Here is a 9,809-nt window from a genome sequence, read left to right on the forward strand (position 1 = left end):
GCCTGGCTGAAGACGGCTGAAATGCCAGAAACCGGTCCAAGGAAGCTTGTTTCCGGTCCAGGGAAGGCATGGCTTGGCAGTTCGGGCTGGACTGTTCCCATGAGGCACAGGGTCAGACTGATTTGCATATGGCCATGTCTGAACTGGGGTGGCAGAGTGGGCTAAAGAATGGTGATGGATCAAACCCAGATCTGTTGACTGGGTGTGAGTGTTTGATTGGTTCTGATGCTCCGTCCATCACCACTCTCTTTTGTACCGCTTTGTTCGCCATTAGTTGGCAGGGTATGCTCAGACGTGAGTCCCTTGCTCACTTTGCCACTGGATTCAAGCAAGCCTGGCTGAAGACGGCTGAAATGCCAGAAACCGGTAGTAGGAAGATTGTTTCCGGTCCAGGGAAGGCATGGCTTGGCAGTTCGGGCTGGACTGTTCCCATGAGGCACAGGGTCAGACTGATTTGCACATGGCCATGTCTGAACTAACCCTGGACATAGTTCGCGAAGTAGCAATTCGCGAAGCTACGCAAAGTGCAGTTCGCACTACGCGAGCTACGCGTAGCACTTCGCGAACTGCGTAGTACCTTGTTCGCACTGTGCCAGATGTCGTTTTCAATGATTGCAAAGTGCGGACAAGCAACCGGCACTGTGCAATCATTGAAAATGGCATCTTGCACAGTGCGAGCTGTAGTTTTCTGCTGCTCGAGTAGATTTTTACTCGAGCGGCAGCTTTCTCAACGCGAACTGGTAGTTTCTCATCGCGAGCGGTCATGAGCATACGCGACCACTCGCAATGAGAAACCTGACCTCCTCGCGTTGGGAATCTCGCCGGGAGGTTTATTTTCCATGCTCGCGATCGCCAACTTGATGTTGCTGATCGCGAACAAGGAAAAAGTCTCGCCGGGATGTCATTTTGCTTGCTCGCGGTCGCCAACTTGATGTTGAGGACCGCGATCAAGCAAAAAATGACCGCAGCACTACGCAACACTACGCTACGCGTGTTCGCACTGTGCTACGTGCAATTCGCGTAGTGCGAAGTAGCGCGAACTTTGCAAACTACGCGAGCGTAGCGTAGTGCTTTGCCCGGGCTTAGTCTGAACTGGGGTGGCAGAGTGGGCTAAAGAATAGTGATGGATCAAACTCAGATCTGTTGACTGGGTGTGAGTGTTTGATTGGTTCTGATGCTCCGTCCATCACCACCCCCTTTTGTACCGCTTTTTTCGCCATTAGTTGGCAGGGTATGCTCAGACGTGAGTCCCTTGCTCACTTTGCCACTGGATTCAAGCAAGCCTGGCTGAAGACGGCTGATAATGCCAGAAACCGGTCCTAGGAAGCTTGTTTCCGGTCCAGGGAAGGCATGGCTTGGCAGTTCGGGCTGGACTGTTCCCATGAGGCACAGGGTCAGACTGATTTGCATATTGCAATGTCTGAACTGGGGTGGCAGAGTGGGCTAAAGAATGGTGATGGATCAAACCCAGATCTGTTGACTGGGTGTGAGTGTTTGATTGGTTCTGATGCTCCGTCCATCACCACCCCCATTTGTACCGCTTTGTTCGCCATTAGTTGGCAGGGTATGCTCAGACGTGAGTCCCTTGCTCACTTTGCCACTGGATTCAAGCAAGCCTGGCTGAAGACGGCTGAAATGCCAGAAACCGGTCCTAGGAAGATTGTTTCCGGTCCAGGGAAGGCATGGCTTGGCAGTTCGGGCTGGACTGTTCCCATGAGGCACAGGGTCAGACTGATTTGCATATGGCCATGTCTGAACTGGGGTGGCAGAGTGGGCTAAAGAATGGTGATGGATCAAACCCAGATCTGTTGACTGGGTGTGAGTGTTTGATTGGTTCTGATGCTCCGTCCATCACCACCCCCTTTTGTACGGCTTTGTTCGCCATTAGTTGGCAGGGTATGCTCAGACGTGAGCCCCTTGCTCACTTTGCTACTGGATTCAAGCAAGCCTGGCTGAAGACGGCTGATAATGCCAGAAACCGGTCCTAGGAAGCTTGTTTCCGGTCCAGGGAAGGCATGGCTTGGCAGATCGGGCTGGACTGTTCCCATGAGGCACAGGGTCAGACTGATTTGCATATGGCCATGTCTGAACTGGGGTGGCAGAGTGGGCTAAAGAATGGTGATGGATCAAACCCAGATCTGTTGACTGGGTGTGAGTGTTTGATTGGTTGTGATGCTCCGTCCATCACCACCCCCTTTTGTACCGCTTTGTTCGCCATTAGTTGGCAGGGTATGCTCAGACGTGAGTCCCTTGCTCACTTTGCCACTGGATGCAAGCAAGCCTTGCTGAAGATGGCTGAAATGCCAGAAACCGGTCCTAGGAAGCTTGTTTCCGGTCCAGGGAAGGCATGGCTTGGCAGTTCGGGCTGGACTGTTCCCATGAGGCACAGGGCCAGACTGATTTGCATATGGCCATGTCTGAACTGGGGTGGCAGAGTGGGCTAAAGAATGGTGATGGATCAAACCCAGATCTGTTGACTGGGTGTGAGTGTTTGATTGGTTCTGATGCTCCGTCCATCACCACCCCCTTTTGTACCGCTTTGTTCAACACACCAAAGCACACAGCAATGTGGTAGTTCCTCCTCACAGCTTTTCCAGCTCTTCTGCTTGGCAGTCTTCTTAGTCCAAAAGAGTTCTAAAGTTCAGGGGTCTGGGCCCCAATATTTATATCCCGAAATCCTTTGATCTCTTAGGCAGAGAGTGTCTGTGCCCAGCCAGAACCAGTTCTGCCTTCTCTGGTGTGGCTTCCTGGCAGGAGGTGGAGACGGCATTGTCAGAGGCAGACCAGGCCCATTCAGGTGCAAGGAAATCTCTTCCCCCTACTCTAAATGCAGCCCAGGTCTATTCAGACCTTTCCTGATCCACCTAGACTATCCGGAGCCACTCCTGCTCCCGAGCCCCTGTCATCCAAAACCCAGACTGTCAATCCACAAACCCAGCAGAGGCACACTGGATGGATAGGCAAGAAAATACCTACTTTCTAAAAATGGTATTTTCAAAAACAGAATGTAAAAATCCCCTTCACTAAAAGATGCATCTTTAGACTCTGAGTTAAAACATACTAAACTTCATTTTCCTACCTAGTTCCCAGGGCCAGTTATGTTTATAAGATGATATAAACAAACTCCCCATTTTGTCCTATGGGGGACAGGTAGCCTTGCAATAATGAAAAATGAAATTGGCAGTAATTCACTTTCAGGACATACCACACACACCAGGGCATGTCCTACCTTTCACATACACTGCACCCTGCCCCCAGGGGTACCTTGGGTCTATCTTAGGGGTGACTGACATATAAGAAAAGGGAAGGTTAGGGCCTGGCAAGTAGATGCACTTGCCAAGTCGACATGGCAGTACCAGACTGCACACAGGCTCTGCAATGGCAGGCTGGAGTTACATGTTATGTTATGTTATGTTAGTGGGTTTTATAAAGCGCAACAGCTGCCCCAGCAAAGAGGCATCCTGGCGCTGACAGCAATGAGGGGGGACAGGATCAGGGAGGGCCCCGGAGAGGCCTACAGAGTGGGAAAGAGAAAGGTTTACACGGCTTTCCTGAATTCTAGGTAATTGTTGAGCCCACAACGTGTTCCAGAGGATGGCCGCTCTGTTCCGGAAAGAATGACCTCTGGCACGAACCCTCCTAACCCGGGGAACAACCACCAGGTGTTGTCCCATGGAACGGAGCTGGCGGGAGGGAACATAGGGCAGAAACAGGTCAGTCAGAATACCAGGAGAGGAAAATGTCAGGACTGGCCACAGGCAGCCAGTGGAGACAGCGAATAGCGTTAGTAACCGAGCAGCCTCTGTGCAGACCGAGGAGAGATCTTACGGCCACATTCTGAACTCTCTGTAGCTTGTGTATTTCTGTCTTGTTTGCTCCCAGATACAGTGAGCTGGCGTAATCGAGTCTAGCCAAAATCAAGGTCTGAATTATAATCTGCCTAGTAGGGCATCAAAAAAGGCCAAGATGGGTTTGAGTCCTTGCAACAACCCAAAGCAGGTTCCCGCCACCTTTTTTGTTTGAGTCTGGAAGTTGAGGGAAGCATCCATCCAATTCCCAAAGTTTTTCACTGCCTGCTTGGGGGAGGGGGCAATGCCTAGGCTCTTGGGCCACCAGAGCTCATTCCATAGACCATGGTCCTTTCCCACCAACAACACCTCCGACTTGTTAGCATTAAGTTGGAGACAGCTGGCGGTCATCCACTCGGAGAATACCGTAAGATCACTTTGAAATTTAAGAGCGTCCTGGTTAGAGTCGCTCGAGAGAGACACAACCAGTTGTGTGTCGTCGGCGTAGGAGACCATGGTCAGCCCTCTGCTCTTGGCTACTACAGCCAGAGGTTGTACATATAGGTTGGAAAGCAGAGGGCTCAGGGGAGAGCCCTGTGGCACCCCTTGCTTGATGGGAAAGATGCCAGAGGTGAAGGGGGGGCTATCACCGGAAACATCCTATTGGCAAGGAATGAGGCCAGCCACTTCAGGGCTGAGCCTACAATTCCAGCCTCCTCCAGGCGGCGCAATAGAATGGCGTGGGACACTGTGTCAAACGCGGCACTGAGATCCAGAAGGATCAGTGCCGACGTCTGCCCTGCATCCAAAGCTGTCCAAAGATGTTCCGTCACAGCCAGGAGCGCCGACTCTGTGGCCAGGACGAAAGCCATTTTGGGAAGAGCCTAATCTGTTGTTGGAGTTCAGGTGGACCGTGAAGAGAGAGTTGATATAAGCCTCCGTGATCTTTGCGGCTCAAGGTAGCAGGGAAATTGGCCGAAGGTTTTCAGGCATTTTTGGGTCTAAAGAGGGTTTTTTAAGCAGCGGTATCACCCTGGCCTGCTTCCAAGCTGTAGGCACGACCACTGTACTGAGAGACCCATTGATCACTTGTCCTAAGGGAAGGGAGATGGTGGATAGAATTTTCCGAAATTGGTCAGGCTTCAGTGGATCGGCCAGAGAGCCTGACTTGATTTTGGAGCATAGGGCAAGCAATTGTTCCGGAGGGATAGGAGGAAAAGCCTCTAGTGTGACATTAGTATGGTTGCAAGATACCTCAGGAGGGCCCGATTGGTCCGTGGGGAAGCATTTATAAATGTCTTCTACCTTCCTAACAGAGAAGGAGGCGAGTTCTTCACACTGCTGATCATAGGTGATCAGTGGACCTGCGGCGCCTTTCTGAGCTTTAAGGCATGAGACTATCGAAAAGATACTCGTAGCCGGGTTGGTACTCTTGCTGATTTGCTGAGCATAGAATGCTGCGCGTTCTACTTGAATGGCCCTATGATAACTCCTTACAGCTACTAGGTAGAAATCCTTAGAGGTCGGGTCAAAATCCCTTATCCAGATTCTCTCCAGCCTTTTACAGATTTTGCGCAGTTCCGCTAATTTAGTGTTTTACCATGGGTTGGATTTTGATTTGCAGTTCATAGACAACTTAGCTGGAATCAGGCTATCCACCGGCTGGCTAATCCAGTCGGTAAAGACTGAGTTAGCCTAATTAGGGTCAGCCGGTAAAACTGGGGTGGTGGCGGAGAGGTGGGCTAGGAATTGGGCCCAATTCAGTTTATGCCACGGGCGTTTGAGGGAGAGCGTTTTGTCTAAATTACGCGCTGGCACGATGCCCTGAATGGACATGGGGACCAGATAATGATCAGACCAGCCCATCGGGACAGGGGGTCGGACAGTAAGGGAAGGTATATTTGTGAAAACTGGGTCCAACAGGTGGCCAGCCGAATGTGTTGGTCCTGAGATCCAATGATCGAGCTGACAAGCTGCAAGATCAGCCACAAAATTAGCCACATCGGAGTCTGAGTGATTATCCAGATACAGGTTAAGATCTCCTGTGACTGTAAAATTCGAGGCATTAACCGCCAGGGCACTGACTGTCTCAATAAGAGCTTCCCTGAAGACTTTTGATGGACCCGGAGGTCGATAAACTAATAAGCCTGTCATAATGTAATTAGGATTAAGGGTGATTTTAAAACGCGCACATTCGCAACCAGCTGCGGGTTGCTTTATGAAGGTGCAAAGGTAGCCGGTTTTAAAAATAACCACAATAACCCCGCCTCCCGTTTCCCTATTGAGGGTGTGTATGTTATAGCCCTCCGGGAGTGCGAGCCCTGGCTCAGTGACTGTGTCCCCCGAGAGCCAGGTCTCTGTGAGAAAACGTGTTTGGCTAGGGAGCGGCAATTTAGGTGGAAAATGGTTGTGTTTTTACTAGGGGGGCAGGGGGGTGGCAGCTGCGCGTAACTGCCGGGATGACAGACATGAAGCCACAGCATTTACAGCCGAAAGGACCCTCTAAGCCACCCAGGCCAGATTATTTGCACCTGCCCACCCGCATCCTGATTGTTAGCAACTCATTCCGGGCGTAGGTGTACCCCATTTTATCAAAGTTGGCAGCACGTCATGGTGATGAACTGACGTGGACGGGTGCAGACGGGCTTGCCTTTGGTGCGCCTTCGGTCCGCTGTGCGGCCCAGCACCCATGCTGTTTATGTAGTGCCCCCATTAGGGAAATGAAGGCAGAAAGGGCAAAGCCACGTCCCTCCACACAAACAGCACACGCTGCGGTGGAACGGGGACCGGCGGGAAAAGGAGTGCAAATGCGCAAGTAAGCTTCGTTTTTTTAAAAGTGAAACTGTAAAATACTCTCTGTAAAAAATACAGCTAAAAACACATAGCAGCACATAAGTAAATACAGGCTAAGTAAACACTGGTGACCTTGCCGGGTAGCACGCTGTCACCTACCGCTGCGCGGCTGGGCACCCCTGCTATTTATGTAGTGCCCTCGGTAGCAGAAATTAAGGCAGAAAGGGCAGAGCTACGTCCCTCAACACAAACAGCACACGCTGCTGTGGAACGGGGAGTGGCGGGAAAATGAGTGCAAATGCGCAAGTAAGGTTCGTTTTTTAAAAGTGAAACTGTAAAATACTGTCCGTAAAAAACAGAGCTAAAAACACATGGCAGCACATAAGTAAATACAGGCTAAGTAAACACTGGTGACCTTGTCGGGTGGCGCGCTGTCACCTATCACATTTACGGGCTGTTTGGGTGGGTGGCACAATGCAGTGCTGCAGCCCGCCAACAGCATTTGATTTACATGCCCTGGCACACGCAGTGCACTTTACTAGGGACTGACAATAAATCAAACAGGTCAATCATGGAAACACCAATCCACAACACATTTTACCACAGGAGCACTTGCACTTTACCACTGATCAACAGTGAGAAAAGTGTGCAGAAACACTAAGCCAGCACAAACAGAGTCAAAACCGGGAGGTTAGAAAGCAAAAACTCAGGGGAAACACGCCAAAAGATGCCACGTCTAAACCTTATGGTTTGGATTGGTCAAACTCTTTTCTTGATAACCTTGGTTCTGCAGTTCTGTCCTCATCAATGATGTAATTGTGGAGGGGATAAAAGTGTTTTTGTCATTCAGTGGTCGGTGCAAGTGGTTTTCTTGTGAGAGCCTCATACTTTAGGACTGAGACGAGGAGGACTCTGTGAGAGGTAATGAACCTTTTGCTTACAGTAATCTTCAGTACCCCGAATAGGAGTTCTCCGTGTTCCAGTCAGCTTCACTCCCTCCCTCCCTATGTTGCACCTCCATTGTTTCCTTACTTGTAAGGGTGACTGGAGAAGGATGGGAGAGGAGCTATTTATAAGATGTTGATAGACATGGACTTTTCTATCGGTTTTTATGTTTGATGGGCTGTCTTGGAGGAAGGGACGCCTCATACTTGAGGACTGGGACTAGGAGGACGCTTAATCGGGGTAATGAAGATTATTGTTAAGTAAAAGGTTCATCACCAAAGTGTAATTTATCCCACCAATCGCCACTCATCCGTTGCTTCTCTTGTCGTCTCTGTTCTATTTTTTATTTATTTTCACTTTGTCGGAGGGTGCCGCAGCTGCAATTTGCTACCGGTCGCTTCTTTTTGCAAAGGTGCTTTCATGTACTTTTTTTCTTTTTTTAGTTTACTGCTCCAAGACTGTTGAGCAAGATTTACAAAAGACACTGGCCTCTGCCAAAGGAGACAGGCATTAGCATTCGTTTTTTAAAGGCACAATAGATTGGCTTTTCCAATGCCTGTTAAAATGTCTTTTCGGAGACTTAAAATTAGACACTGCAAAGAAGCAATCGGGATCCACTGTAATTGGAGTGACGAACAATTACAACCCGAGATTGTCCCATTTATGAAGTATGCACAGAATACATGTGTGCTTGCCCTACTACCATGCCAGTGGGAGCCTTTGGACTGTGGAGTTTGTTGAAACACAAAATATTTTGAGACATGACCTGTCGGTGTGTATGATGGAACTCGCAACACCGCAATTTACCCTGTTTGGGCTTCTGTTAATAGGACCGATTGAGTGAGAGGTTTCATTTTTGTTACATTTTTAATTACGAATACTTGCGTTTGTTCTGTTTTTAACACTGTTTATCGTTAATAATTATCTGTATGTCCTAATAACTGTTACGTTATTTAAACTGCGTTGTTTTTTATTAACTACACTGTAAGTTATGCATAAGCTTATCCATTTCTATTACTGGGGACATTGATGGTAAAAGCTGGGAGAAAGTGTCATGCTTAGGGCACTTCGTAATCTCTTTTGGGGACTCTTCTTTCTGTAATGTATCCGGTTAAAAAAAGCTTCTGAAGCAGACCCGTGGTGGCAGCTCACTCGCAAATATCCCTTGTGTCAACAGGACCAGAGGAAAAAGCGCACGGTGTGGCAGAGACTCTAAGTGCAGGGAGACATGTAGACTACATTCTCTGTTACGAATAAGATTTTTTTTAAAAAGGACCTGTGCTTTACAGTCATTCACTTTAAATGGCAAAAATAATATGAATAAATAAAATGTATGCTCAATATGCGTCTGAGGTAGGAAAGCTTCAGAGATGCCTGTGAAACACCTGTCACCAAAATCTGTGCCTGCTCGACAAAGCTCAGCATGTAATAACGGGAACCTAGCACAATAAGGCAGTTCTGAGAAGAAGAAGAAAAAAACACTCCAAAACCAATGAGGCACAAAACACTATACATGTAATGGGGCAAGGCATTTCTAAAATATTATGCGCGACACAAAATCTGCAACAATTCAAAACAAAAAGCAAACAGTCGAGGACAAACGGTGTATCGCTGCCGACGGACTACAAGGGGAAAAAACTCACGTTTCTTGTTTTAAAAGACAATATTTGAACTTGTCTGCCAGTGCCAACAAACATCAGTTGTCAGCGTGGGCGAAACTTCCTTTCCCAGACCACTAAAGTAGAGCAGCACGTACCATGATAACAAACCCCCCACCTCCCACAATCACCCACCCACAAGTTTACGATATTGTACCTCCCCCACCCTTCTCTGACAATCTGCCTTACACCCCCCAAAAAACATTCACAACTAAACTTGTATTTATTTTAACACTGAAAATGTGCATTACTGACCTAAGCAGCGGATCAGCAGACTGACCTTTTCCCTTGTGACCATAGTAACGGACTAAACCAAAAGCACGCAGGGTAGAGGGGTGGGAGGAGAAGGAAGTTGAGAAGATTTAAAGTTTGGGATTTCAGTATTTCATAGTGCTGCTAATCAGGGGCGTGTGTGGTGCATGTAGAAGGTAGCTTGTGGTATTTAGTGTCAGACGTTTTCCGTTTTATGGCTTTGAGCGAAAATAACAATCATTTTTTTTTGCAGCTTCCTACTTGAAAGCTAATGAGCTCTGCCCGGTCCCTGGCACTTTGTCTGACAGCTCTGCAGCAAACCAACCCGATAGGCTAATTTTTAAAGGGACCCGTATGAGCAACAAGGGGGGGG

General features: G+C 48.6%; 1 protein-coding gene across 2 annotated transcripts in view; it reads right to left on the minus strand.

Annotated features, from left to right (window-relative positions):
• The window catches only part of ARAP1 (ArfGAP with RhoGAP domain, ankyrin repeat and PH domain 1), an 826,919-nt gene extending 817,431 nt beyond the window's left edge, over positions 1-9,488 (minus strand). For both annotated transcript variants that reach the window (XM_085623389.1, XM_085623384.1), the window contains exon 1: positions 9,440-9,488. The gene's annotated coding sequence lies outside the window, so the exon portion shown is untranslated. The remainder of the gene's footprint in view (positions 1-9,439) is intronic.
• Between the last annotated feature and the right edge of the window lie 321 nt (positions 9,489-9,809).

This window comes from Triturus cristatus, chromosome 8 (genome assembly GCF_964204655.1).
Source record: "Triturus cristatus chromosome 8, aTriCri1.1, whole genome shotgun sequence".
NCBI classification, from domain to species: Eukaryota; Metazoa; Chordata; class Amphibia; order Caudata; family Salamandridae; genus Triturus; species Triturus cristatus.